This window comes from Labeo rohita, chromosome 15 (assembly GCF_022985175.1).
Source record: "Labeo rohita strain BAU-BD-2019 chromosome 15, IGBB_LRoh.1.0, whole genome shotgun sequence".
Lineage (NCBI taxonomy): Eukaryota > Metazoa > Chordata > Actinopteri > Cypriniformes > Cyprinidae > Labeo > Labeo rohita.
In genome coordinates, this window is record NC_066883.1 from 38,241,743 (window position 1) to 38,255,232 (window position 13,490).

At 35.0% G+C, this 13,490-nt stretch overlaps 1 protein-coding gene across 5 annotated transcripts in view; it reads right to left on the bottom strand.

Moving 5' to 3' along the window:
• Window positions 1–9,507, bottom strand: part of LOC127177619 (arf-GAP with Rho-GAP domain, ANK repeat and PH domain-containing protein 1) — a 66,374-nt gene extending 56,867 nt beyond the window's left edge. For 2 of the 5 annotated variants that reach the window (XM_051129991.1, XM_051129990.1), the window contains exon 1: window positions 9,350–9,507. The gene's annotated coding sequence lies outside the window, so the exon portion shown is untranslated. The remainder of the gene's footprint in view (window positions 1–9,349) is intronic. The other 3 variants (XM_051129987.1, XM_051129986.1, XM_051129988.1) reach the window with 2 other exon arrangements.
• Between the last annotated feature and the right edge of the window lie 3,983 nt (window positions 9,508–13,490).

Sequence of the window (13,490 nt, forward strand, 5' to 3'; positions counted from 1 at the left end):
AAGATTTAGCAATGTTAGTAACGCTGTGTCCGTTTTTCCCACACGACTGCTGCAACTGACCGCAGTTGCTTAAAAATGCTGAACCACAGAGTTACTTCTGAGGAGCATCCGAGTTGTTAAACAGACCTGATGAATCGCAATCAGACATTTAAACTGAAGAAACTCGTCGTTGGATCATCACATGACCGACGTCAAGATGAGTGCGTTTCATATTCAGGTTACTGTAAAAGTGAACATTCCAAACGCTTCATGTGCTTCACATGAAACTCTCGTGAATCATTTTCAGCCAAAGGCACTTCCTCCTCTTCTTCTGAGTTATAATTAGCTCATATCAGGAAATCATCATCAGATATCAAAGAGGTCTTAAGATGATCAGTTTGGCTGAAACTCTCTTACAAGTTTAATGCTCAAATGTATTATTAATATAATAACTAAAAGCAGTAAGCAAATCAAACTCCCACACAGATCAACAATCAAACCAAGTTTTTAGAATGCTTCCTCATTTAAAAGAACTGTATCATTTTACCAGGAAGTGCATCTGTTAAATGCAAACAAACACTTCAAAGTGTGAAACGGCCGGGTGTGTGTTTGTGAACTGGGTAAAACCGTCCATTTCCACGAGAAAAACTAAAAAGACTTCAAGAGGTATTCTCTAACATACAATACATGCTGTTGTCTAAGAAAGAGATTTGCATGTGTAATTAAAACCCAACACTCACACACACACACTCACACATATGAATATCCCTGTCAGCGGTGGAAAACTAGACGCTCCACATTCATGAGTGAATCTTCAGGTCACGTGTGTTTGCAGAAACATGAGAGCAGCTCATCTGAACACGAATCCCAATCCAAAGCACAAACTAACCAAATATAGAGGAGTCTAAACTGTAACTTGTAGTTTAAGGTCATAACAAGTATAAAAAAAGATGATGATATAAATACAGGCCTTCTGCACGTCTTAAAGTGAAAACACAGCATGGTTGAGTTTGTAGTCATTGAATACTGCGCAGTTATGCCAATAAACAGCTTATGATCTCCTCAACATTGTTTTTACACAGCATTCAGTATACAGATCTTACTAGTAACGCACACTATTTATACAATTGACTATATATATATATATAATCATTGCGTTTTGTATACTTATTGCCATGACTGTTTTTCCATCCATAGGTTCACTTCCAGAAAGCAATTTACAGATAATATACTCACCCCCTTGTCATCCAAGATGTTCATGTCTTTCTTTCTTCAGTCGTAAAGAAATTATGGTTTTTGAGGAAAACATTTCAGGATTTTTCTCCATATAATGGACTGATATGGCGCCCCAAGTTTGAACTTCCAAAATGTAGCTTAAATGCGGCTTCAAACGATCACAAATGCGGTTGTAAACAATCCCAGCTGAGGAAGAAGGGTCTTATCTAGCAAAACGATTGGTTATTTTCTAAAAAAAAATTGCAGTTTTATATACTTTTTAACCCTTAAACGCTCGTCTTGTCTTACTCTCCCTGAACTCTTATTCTGACTCAAGACAGTTAGTGTATGTGGAAAAACTCCAATCGTATTTTCTCCCTCAACTTCAAAATCATCCTATATCACTTTTTTACCTTTTTTGTTAAGGGTGTTTGATCTTTGCATGTTCACTTTGCAAACACTGTGTCTGTTCTTCTGCAGTGATGTAGGATGATACTGAAATGATTTTTGAAGTTGAGGGAGAAAATACGATTGGAGTTTTTCGACATACCCTAACTGTCTTGAGTCAGAATACACAGAGTTCAGGGAGAGAAAGACAAGACGAGTGTTTGACATTAAAAAGTATTTAAATTGTATATTTTTTTAATGAAAATATCAGATCGTTTTGCTAGATAAGACCCTTCTTCCTCAGCTGGGATCGTTTACAACCGCATTTGTGATCGTTTGAAGCTGCATTTAAACTGTATTTTGGAAGTTCAAACTCGGGGCGCCATATCAGTCCATTATATGGAGAAAAATCCTGAAATGTTTTCCTCAAAAAACAATTTACTTTACGACTGAAGAAAGAAAGACATGAACATCTTGGATGACAAGGGGGTTGTTCTGTAAACTGTTGTTCTGGAAGTGGACTTCTCCTTTAAAATGCTAACTGAGAAAGAAAAACTTTACTTACAGGGCTATACACTTGCTTTACTTAAAAAAATTAGGACCACAGTTAAAATTTCAGGAGCACCTTCTAATCAATAATCAAAAAATCTGATCAAAAATTAGGGGAGGTCGATTGGGCGTGACCCGAGGCGGGACCATTATGAGGTGATATTTGACTCCTTAAAGTGTTTTACAGGGCAATTTTCTTTTACCTTTGTAATGGCATTTTTCTAACTTTATTAAAAGTATGTCATCTTTTATGTAAATTTAAAAAAAAAAAATAATAATATTTTATAAGCTTTTTAAAATTTCTAATTAACACCACAGACTAAAAACAAGTAGAATAAGTTGCCAATAAAATGAAATCAGTGTTAGAAAAATGTATTTGTACTACAGAGGTGGCACATTTTCATGTTTAATGTGGCTCAGAGGGGCACGAGTGCAATCAAATTCACAAATTCATGTTGAGATTAATGTTTTAAACATAAAATTTTGAATATAGAAATATTAAATGATTTAAATAACTGAAAAGATACTTTAAAAATGAAACTAAATCTGCCAGTAGGTGGCAGCAAGCCACTGATTTTAATTGTTGAATCATTCATTCATTTGATTCATTCGAACAGCTGATTCATTCAGGAATAAAGCAAGTGAGTGTCTTTATGAATGGGAAATTGAATCATTGACTCACTGGATTCGTTTAAAAAACCCACGTTCATTCATAAACGAAACACCGCTGTGTGAATGGAGATGCACAGCGGCTCAGTTGTGACTATTTTTGACAACGAAATAGAGCAAAATCAGGCAATAGTGTTATAGTCAGACAGATATTAACTTCCTGTTTATTTAACTTATAATAAATCAATATCTCATTTACAAACTCCCTTATAAATCATTAAAGCTGTCACTCATCTTAGTTCATCGCAGTCTCACAAAGTTTCAGTATAATGAATGAAGCTCTCCATACTGCACAATCAATCTCTTATTTACACTTTGTCCATGAAAGGATTGGAGAGATATGTCTGTGACACGTTACTCAAAGCTTTGAATTTCCCCTCAGCGCCAACACAAATATGCTGATCGGGCCAGTCGCACTGCTCCTCCTAAATATTTTTTTATAGTCGCACACAGTAGTTTGACTAAAATGGTCACACTGTAGAGCCCTGACTTAAGACAGAGGTTTCATCACTAGCGTTTAACTTTTGAGCACCACTACTGATCATTCATTTCTGAACAGGAGTTGTCTTTCTAAACTCTCTACTCGTATGTGATGGAGGGCGAGAAAGCGGTTAGTGAGAAGTGAAACAAGCAGCGCGTTTGGGATTGTGAACTCACGTTGGTACTGAAATTCTCAAATCCTCACTAAAGCTGACACACACACACACACAGTCGCACACACACTCATGACTCAGTCTCACCCCTCCTGCATTTGACTGACTGTCATGGTTATTCAGCCCATGACCTTTGACCTCTGAGTGTATCAACAGTTGAACTTGAGACATCAGACTCTGTGTACGTCAAGAGACCGTTCAAAGGAAGCAGAAGGTGAAATTAAATCAGATAGTATTTGTAGACTACCGTAGCCAAATGCACAGTATTGGTGGATATTATAGGCAGTGTATGCATCTATGCTGACAAAAATACAAGCAGATGAAGACATCTTAGTAAGGACACCCATATACAGTTATCCCCTTTTGATGATTTTTTTATCATTATATTTTTGTGTCAAAATCCAGTCATACTGTGTGAGGAAAACGACATTTTTTTGCACAAAGAATTTATTTTAGAAAATATTTTTAAAAAGTAAATTATGAGAAAAAAGTAGCGAATGCAAACATTAAAATAATGATGTTAAACATATTGAATTAATATCTTAAGTGCACTTATTAACTTTGGCAGCCCTACAAATTACATTAAATATAAAAAATAAATAAATAAGAAATAAATAAATAAATACATATTTTGTTACATTTTGTGGCCCCCAGTTTAAAAATAAATAATTACAAGAAAAATAAAAGATGTATATAACCGCAATTAATGTCTTGATTTCTGACCTTCTGTAGAAAGCAGAATTAAATATTACATTTAGTGAATGTAAATATATGTGATCAAAATAATGAGAAAATCACCTTTAAAGTTGTCCAAATAAAGTTCTTAGCAAAGCATATTACTAATCAAAAATGAAGTTTTGATATATTTACAGTAGGAAATTTACAAAATGGAACATGATCTTTAGGATTTTTGGCATAAAAGAAAAATCATTCATTTTGACCCATACAGTGTATTTTTGGCTATTGCTACAAATATGCCCGTGATACTTAAGACTGCTTTTGTGGTCCAGGGTCACATATGCATTGCTAAGAACTTAATTTGGACAACTTTAAAGGCTATTTTCTCAATATTTAGATTTTTTTGCACCCTCAGATTCCAATTCTTCAAATAGTTGTATCTCGGTCAAATATTGTCCTATCATAACAAACCATACATCATTGTAAAGCTTATTTATTCAGATGATGTACAAATTTCAGATTATGTATAAATCTCAATTTTAAAAAAAAATTACCCTTATGACAAAAAAACAATTATGTTAAAAATATTTAGTTAATACATCTCATGTGCACACAACAACTTAGGCAGCCCTAAAAATAAATAAATAAACCCTCTCAAAGTTTTTTTAGATCCCCTACCAAAGTCTTACGGCCTCTAGTTCGAAAACCCCATCTTAGTAGAAAACGTGAGTCACAAACGGAAGCCATCCTACCACTGTACACAGCCTAAAAAGCAGCATATGTCAGCCTTCACACACACATTTAGTCCAAAAAAACCACGAGGAGGAGAAATAACACTGCTGTGCAATTAAAGGCAATGAAACACTTCACAGCCTCTATAAAACATTCTGCTCAGAACAACACATTAGACTGAAACAGGATGAATAGAGAAAAGAAGCGTCTCAGTTGTGGTTAACATCTTACTGGCACATGCTTACAAAGTCACACAAAAACGCAAACGGTGTGAAGTTTTGACCAGCAACTCGAGAACTCGCTTAAGAGATGTTTATATGCTTGCAAGCATCAATAAACATTATCAACCAGCGAACGGCTTGCTCACCATCAGGCCATCCAATTCGAAGTGAATGGGTGCCGTCACAATGAGAGTCCAAACAGCTGATAAAAACATCGCAATAATCCACTCCAGAGAATCCTTCAGAGAAACCTGCTCAGATCAAACACTGTTTACAAGCCAAAAGAGATCTGAACGTTAAAGCTTTTGCCTTCTCAAGACGTTAACTGATGGACTGGAGTGGTGTGGATTACTTGTGAAATACTGCAATGATTTTATCAGCTGTTTGAACTCTCATTCTGCCGGCACCCATTCACTGCAGTTATGACATTTCAACAAATCTGATGAAGAAAGAAACTCATCCATATCTTGGATGGTCTGAAGATAAGCACATTTATATCAGATTTTCATTTCTGGCTGAAGTATTCATGACTGATAGTTTTAGATAGCAAATAGCAAATGCGATGGCAAATAAGATGTTTATTACCCATCGATAGTACTGTTAGTAGGTACTGGAACTGAAACGAGAACTAGCACTTCTGTTAATCAGCAAACTAATCACCTATTTCTATCTAAAATCAGCCGTTTATTACCCAAGTCAGATCATCTGCTGCTTTATAGTTGCATATAAGAAAATTTGATTAAACACTGATGTAACAAATAAAAAAGGCGAATTGGCCATAAACTCACAGGGAACTGGAAGCGCTGAGGAACATTCGCTGAAAGAAACGCTAGACTGAGCCGCTTCAGTGTTTACAACAAACATCAACCTGATTAACATTCCAGCCACATCACAGGACTAGTTAACCCCTCCACACACACCTCACACAGATCTCTATTATGAGCGTTAAAGGAACTGAAATCGTCCTGTGCATGCAGAGCACGACTGTAGTCGCTGGTATTGGTGCTGTATCTCTTTAAGAAGTCTATTAGTCGACCCACAACGCCTGTGAAATCCTGTGGTTTGAGACCACATCCCTCAAACGCGCACACACACACACGTTATACATACCTAGTGCTGTCAGACTCACTTCAACTCACTATAGTGTTTCCTTCATGCTTAACAAGTGCATCTGAACACACACACTTGTGGCAAGCTATTTTAACATTTAATCTATTAAGGCCAGTTCACACCAAAACCGCTAACAATAACTGTAACTATAAAGATATCGTTCTAAAAATCATTTCAAATTTAAGAGAACAGCAGAGTTCACACCAGGACTATAAAGATAATGATACAGGGGAACGACATCATTGGGATCACTTTCAGAACAATTTTTTACACCCCATGAACAATAAAATGTTTTATTATTTTATTATAAATCAGAGCGTTTGCACTAGATTTACTTTAGTTGAAGTCATGTAAGTGCAACAGAAACAGCACTTATTCTTCAGTTACTAGTGCTTATTCATTGGGTACTAGTACATTTTAAAAAGATACTAGTACTTACTTATTAGATACTAGTTCTTATTTATTATATACTAGTACATTAGATAGTACCTATTAAATAGATACTAGTACTCATTCATTAAATACTAGTACTTATTTCAGTAGTGACTAGTAACTATTCTGTTTTTTCTAGCAACAAATGTAATTTTTTTGCCATTGACTTCTATGGGAATCTGTCATTGAGATATGAACTATTCAGTTTAACTAGTATGTATTCCAGATGTGACTAGTACATAATTTATATGTACTAGTAGTTATTCATTAGGTACTTGCACTTATTTTTAAGATACTAGTACTTACTCATTAGATACTCTTACCTATTAAATAGATACTAGCTCGTATTTATTACACACTAGTACTTATTCATTAGATACTAGTACTTTCAATTTCAATAGAGACTAGTAACTAGTAACAGACTAGAGACTAGTTCTTTCTAGTAACAGACATTAAAAGTCTGTATCACAAGTATGCAAAAAAGTTACGGTACAGCCCTGATATGATATTTATTGTTTTGACTGAAGGAAAAAATGAAATAATAATAATAAAATCGGTGTCTTAGCTCCATCTTGTCATCAACATCTAAACATAAAAATTTGCTATTCATGTATTGCACAAAAGCAACAAGAACAACTATATAAAACAAAAACGATTAATAGGCGTAAGCATAGGCAGAGTTTCTATTTATAACGTGTTTGCAGCGTTAAACAATGTTGATTTCTGAAATGCAATGGACAATCAGAGAATCCACTCACCACTCGAACTGCCGTGCATTCTGCAACCACACACGCAGCAGCCTATTGCGTTTAGTTAAAATAACAGCGGTTTGTGAATGTTGATGCTTTAATAACAAATATTTTATCAGAGCGTTTATGCTGGGATGCAAGACACAAGTTCACTATTTCATGTAAATTTCGTGGATGTACAGAGAAAAAGTAACGTAACGAGTAATGTAACTAATTACCAGTGTTGGGCACGTACCTTTAAAAAAGTAATTAGTTATAGTTACTAGTTACTTCTCACAAATAGTAACTGAGTTAGTAACTGAGTTACATCATTATAAAAGTAACTAATTACCAGGCAAAGTAACTATTGCGTTACTTAAAAAAAAATCTAATTTAATATAACTATGAAATAAATATAAAACATTGTACACTAATCTACACTATTTTAATGTTGTTGTGGGCAGTGTTGGGAATGTTACTTTGAAAAGTAATTAGTTATAGTTACTAGTTACTTCTCACAAATAGTAACTGAGTTAGTAACAGAGTTGCATCATTATAAAAGCCATTAGAACTTTAGTAATTAGAATAACCATGTGTGAATGCATGTTTGTCATGTTGACTGAACTTAGGACTGGTGGTGATATTGTTTGTAATTTAGTGTTTCTATGAACGTCTTGTTACTACCACGAATTCTACTATTAATAACAATATTAAACACACTAAGGTTTAATGAGCTGCTGGGTTCATGAATATTAATCACGTTGTCTGCATTCGCTCGAACTGATTTGCTGTAATCAAAACAGGGACGATAATAGGTGAGCACCAGCCAATGAGATTGCTGTTTGCACATTAGTTCCGCCTACTACCGGAGAAACCGGCAGTTCTTAAAAGCTGAAGTATTCCAAAGGAGCTCGGTTGTTTTGAGAGGAAAATACAACAAAGAATATCGTTTACACGTAGCGCGTCAATTCTGCATGGTATAAGACTCTGTCGCTCTGTATGTTTCTTTGGGTGTGTGAGACAAAGTGACGGCTAGTCGTGTGCCTTCACACTAGAGTTTACAGCTCGTCAAATACAGGTACGCTGCGCATCCATTCAGATGAACTGAAAAATAAAATTATAATAATATTATAATAAATGATAGTAACGCCGTATTTTTTTGGCAGTAACGGTAGCGTTAGTAACACTGTTTATTTATAACGCTGTTATTCCCATCACTGCTAATTTTGAAATGAAGTAATCAGAACAGTAATTTGATTACTTTTCAAAGGAGTAATCAGTAATCAGTAATTTAATTACATTTTCAGAGTAACTTGCCCAACACTGTTCAACATATAATTACCACTGAGCAGAAATGTACATTTAAAATGATCAAATGTTAAAACGGCTTGCCATACACACACACACACACTCACACACACACAAACAAACACAAACACAAACACACACAAATACTGAGCATTTACCGGGTAAAGAGACAAACATTCCAGCGACTGAGCAACCAGACAGAAAAACAGAAAGAGGCAAAGACAGAAAAACAGAGAGGAAAAGAGAGAAAGATAGAAATACCGAGAGAGACTGAAAACTGACAGAAAAACTACCGAAATGTAAATCAGAAAATAATCCGACAGTCTTTTCTTACACTTTTGACTAAAGGATTTCCATTTTCAGTGTGATTTCTAGCCGATGAAATATTTCTGAGGGTTACTGAAATGACATATAATCTATATTCACTACAGAAATGTCCCGTTATAAAGACCTGGAAAGTCTATTTTTAAAATAATATGGATGTTTAGAGATTTTCGTGTCTGTGGGGCTGCAGGAGAATCACGTACCGAGATTTGTCCGAGTTTGTCCTGATAAAATCATCGACGCGTGTCTGAGTAAATTCCGCTTACTGACTGAAAAACGCGCAAAACGCGCTCAAGAGTTCGACAAACTAAACGTAAACTCACAAACAATCTCTCTGATGAATATGAATGAGTTACACACTTACAGACTCGTCTGTGGCAGAACTTCAACGTGTTTTTATCGCTCCGGTTGTTGTTGTTTTTCTCCGGATGGTTGTATGTTAGTCAGTGCCCGTCAGACGCTCCAATCCACTGAAACTCTCAGTAAAAGCCTGTAAGAAACTTCCGTAGGCGGCGCGTCACGTAAACGCGTGAAACTCCACAGCCAGCGACTGACGCGACGCGACGCAACGCAACACTCAGGGCGGCAAATACCGCTAATGGCGGTTGCTATGATACACAACGGTCACATTGTTCGGTGGGCGGCCCAGAGCACGCAAACACTGTGGAACCTCACGACGCGCTTGTCTGCTTAGACACATTTCTATGATTATATAAGTGTAATCATTTAAAAAGTATAACTTATAAGGATTGTTGGCTGGCGTACATATTCGCTCTGTGAATTTGAAAAGTTAATTTCAAATCCTCATCATATTCTCACACTCGACTCTGATTGGTCCATCCCGCGCAGCGCGGAGGAAAGTAACACACAAGGTTAAAGCGATGCCCCTGTATTGCTTTCAGTCAACATTAAAAACAGCTACTCTTTGTTTGTTTGTTTGTTTTTATATATGATTTATTTTAGGTTTTTTATTATTATGTATCAATTCAATGTACAAAAACACTCATTCATTAATTAATATTAATTATTATTATTAATTATCTGTGACCCTGGACTACAAAACCAGTCACAACGGTCAATTAATTATATGAACGAATAAGCCCTCTATTGAATTATGGTTTGTTAGGATAGGACAATATTTGGCCGAGATACAACTACACTGTAAAAAATAAAAAACACAATTTGTTGAGTCAGCTTAAAATAATTTGTTACCCTGCTGCCTTAAAATTTTAAGTTCAGTCAACTAAAATAAGTTTAGTCAACTTGAAATGTTAAGTTGTACTAAGTAACAGTGGTAACATTGGTAAGTAACCCAGCTGCCTTAAAATTTTAAGTTGATTCAACTCAAATATCTAAGTTGTCACTTAGTATAATTTAACATTTCAAGTTGAATACACTTTTTTTGAGTTGACTGAACTTAAAATTTTAAGGCAGCCAGGTTACAAATTATTTTAAGTTGACTCAACAAATTGTTTTTTACAGTGTACTTGTAAAAAATGCAAAATACTGAGGAAATCGCCTTTAAAGTTCAAATGAAGTTCTTAGCAATGCATATTACTAATCAAAAAATAAGTTTTTATATATTTATGGTAGGAAATGTACTAAATATCTTCATTAAGAAAGATCTTAATATCCTGATGATTTTTGGCATAAAAGACAAATCAATAATTTTAATTTATATATATATATATATATTACTATTATATATATTATATTTATTATCAAATAAAACGTACAAAAAGACTGCATTTATATCATATATATTATTTTATGTTATTTATTCATTATATATTGTATATAATTTCTTTAAAATATGTAGTTAGTTTCTATATATAATTTATATTTATTGATTTTATATACTATTTATTTTTTTCTGTCAATGAAATGTACAAAAACATTTAAAATATTTATTTATTTAATCTTTATAATTTATATAATTTTACTCTTAATGTAATTAAAAATGACTCTACGTTTTAAAGTAAATCTATGTTCTATATTCTGATGTAGTCTGGTGTTTATGGACATTAACAGTAGTATTACACACGTTGGCCGACAGGCGGCGCTACAGGACTGTGAGTGAATATGAACCTGTGCCATGACAGAACAGCATACTGCACAGCATAATGCCTACTGCTGGATTTAGCATGCAATATGCGGTTATTTCAAATAGTAGCACGCTGCATTATTTTCATTTTTACAATGCATGTTTATTTCAGACTGTTTTATTCTCAGAAATAGAAAAATGTAGCATTTTTAGTGTCTTTTCTGCATAAATGCATCTAATTGGTCACAAGCCAGCTACATTGCATTATTGGATGCTGTACATTTTGTAATATGTCATCCAGGTGTTCCCTTCATAGTGTGCACACTGTACATCATACACTGCACAAACAGCACATGTTCAGTATAGTAGAGAGTAGACGTCATTTAAACTATGAGACTGAACAGAGGCTGCGGTGAAATGTTTAATTGTCAGCTGTTTGCTTCATAAACAGATATTAAGTATGTTTTTCATCATCATCATCATCATCAGTAGACAACAGTGTAGGATGAGAGTGAGTCAGAGTCTAGCAGGCGAGCGGCTCGGATGCCTCGTGTGGGCGCTTCAACAGCTCACATCGTCTGTTTGTGCTGTGGGAGGCTGAAGAGTGTGTGTGTGCCCGAAACGAAATGCTTTCTTAAGAGGTGAATCACCAGGATATTTAGTGATTTGTGTTGATTTGAATCCGGATTTGTGTGCTTGGAGTCTTCACCAGATAATCATTAAAAGAACAGGTCACCCAGAAATGTGCTCACTCTCAGGCCATCCAAGATTAGAGTTTGTTTGTTTATCACATTTGTAGAAATGTGTCATTCCATCAGTGTCTCACCAACGGATCCTCTGTAGTGAATGGGTGCCGTCAGAATGAGAGCCCAAACAGCTGGTAAAAACATCATAATAATCCACAAGTAACCCACACCACTCCAGTCCATCAGTTCACATCTCAAGAACACAAAATCTGAAACGAATACATCAAGATGTTTTTAACTAAAATACATTGAGTCCATAATCCATAATAACACTTCCTCCAGTGCAAAAGTGGTCTGGTCTGAATCAGGAGAGAAATCTGCAAAGATCAAGCACCGTTTACAAGCCAATATGTGGATGAATTTTGATGTGAGAGACAACAGGAGATGGACATTTTTTTTCACTGGAGGAAGCAACATTATGGATTATGGACAAACGAATGATACTGTTTTCTGAGAATGGCCCGTCATCATATAAGGTCACATGACATAACACTTTCTTGTGGTTTGACTGTACTGTAGTGTTCACGTGGCCTTACAACAGTTATCTAACAGGAAGTGAACACACACAACTGTATGTTGGAGTGTGTGTGTGTGTGTCAGATTGATCTTTTCACTGTCAGCAGCATCAGATCTCATTAGTGTCTTCTTTAACACCGATAATGAGTCTCAGAAACTGACATGATGGACAGAATGAGAGACAGAGACAGACAGATGAGTGAACGAAGGATAAATATAAGTTTTTTAAATTGTTCATCATTGTATTTACTCTATATCAGTTCTGCTGTCTATTTCATACTTATTTGTTATATATATATGTATAAAACAAATTATAATTTTTTTAACTATTTTAATTTTGCAGTTTTAATTGCACAAAGCAAACACTGCAAATACTTCATCAAATTGGATGTACAAGTAATTTCAAATCATTTTTTTTTTAAATTCTTATCTAAGTCTTGTATAACTTAGATAATGAAGTTGAAATTAGTTAAATTACGTTAATTGAATTAAAGAAATGGAAAGAAATAGGTTGACATGACTTACTGATCACACCTTTTTATAAGGCAAACTGTAAGTTATTTATTCTCCAGTGTTTTCAATTTTTGTTTCTTTGTAATTATTTGTGAAATTTGTGAAATTGTGAAACAATTTCTGAGTGAAAACTGTTTTTGCGCCAGTGTTTATTTCAGTGTATTTATGAATCATTTTTTCTTTTGTAGATGTAATCAAACATCCTCAGAGAGAGTGTTTCTCATATTGATCTCACTTCTGTAAACAGTTTTGTAAATAAAAACACAGAATGTCAGGGGTGTGAGTGAGCTCATGTGATCAGACTGCTGGGCACAGGGACTCCACACGTGGCTGCCATGACAACACATCTGTGTGTGTGTGTGGACGGACGGGTTCTGAGTCAGACCACCAGAGCTGCTGCATCACTCTGTCTCTGTGTGTGTGTGTGTGTGTGTGTGTGTGTCAATCTTCTGAGCGTGTGCAGCCAAACACTCGTCATAGTCTGAGTGAATGAGTTTCTGCTCAGCTGAACTGTTTTGTGTTTTCTCTGAAACGTTCCAAAACAACACCATTTATTTTAAAATATAAATCTTTTAGAACATTAAATGTCTTTACTGGCACTTCATCAATTTAATGCTTCCTTGATGAATAAAAGTATTAATAAACTACTGAATGGTAGTGTATCATGTTTCCACAAAAATATTGGG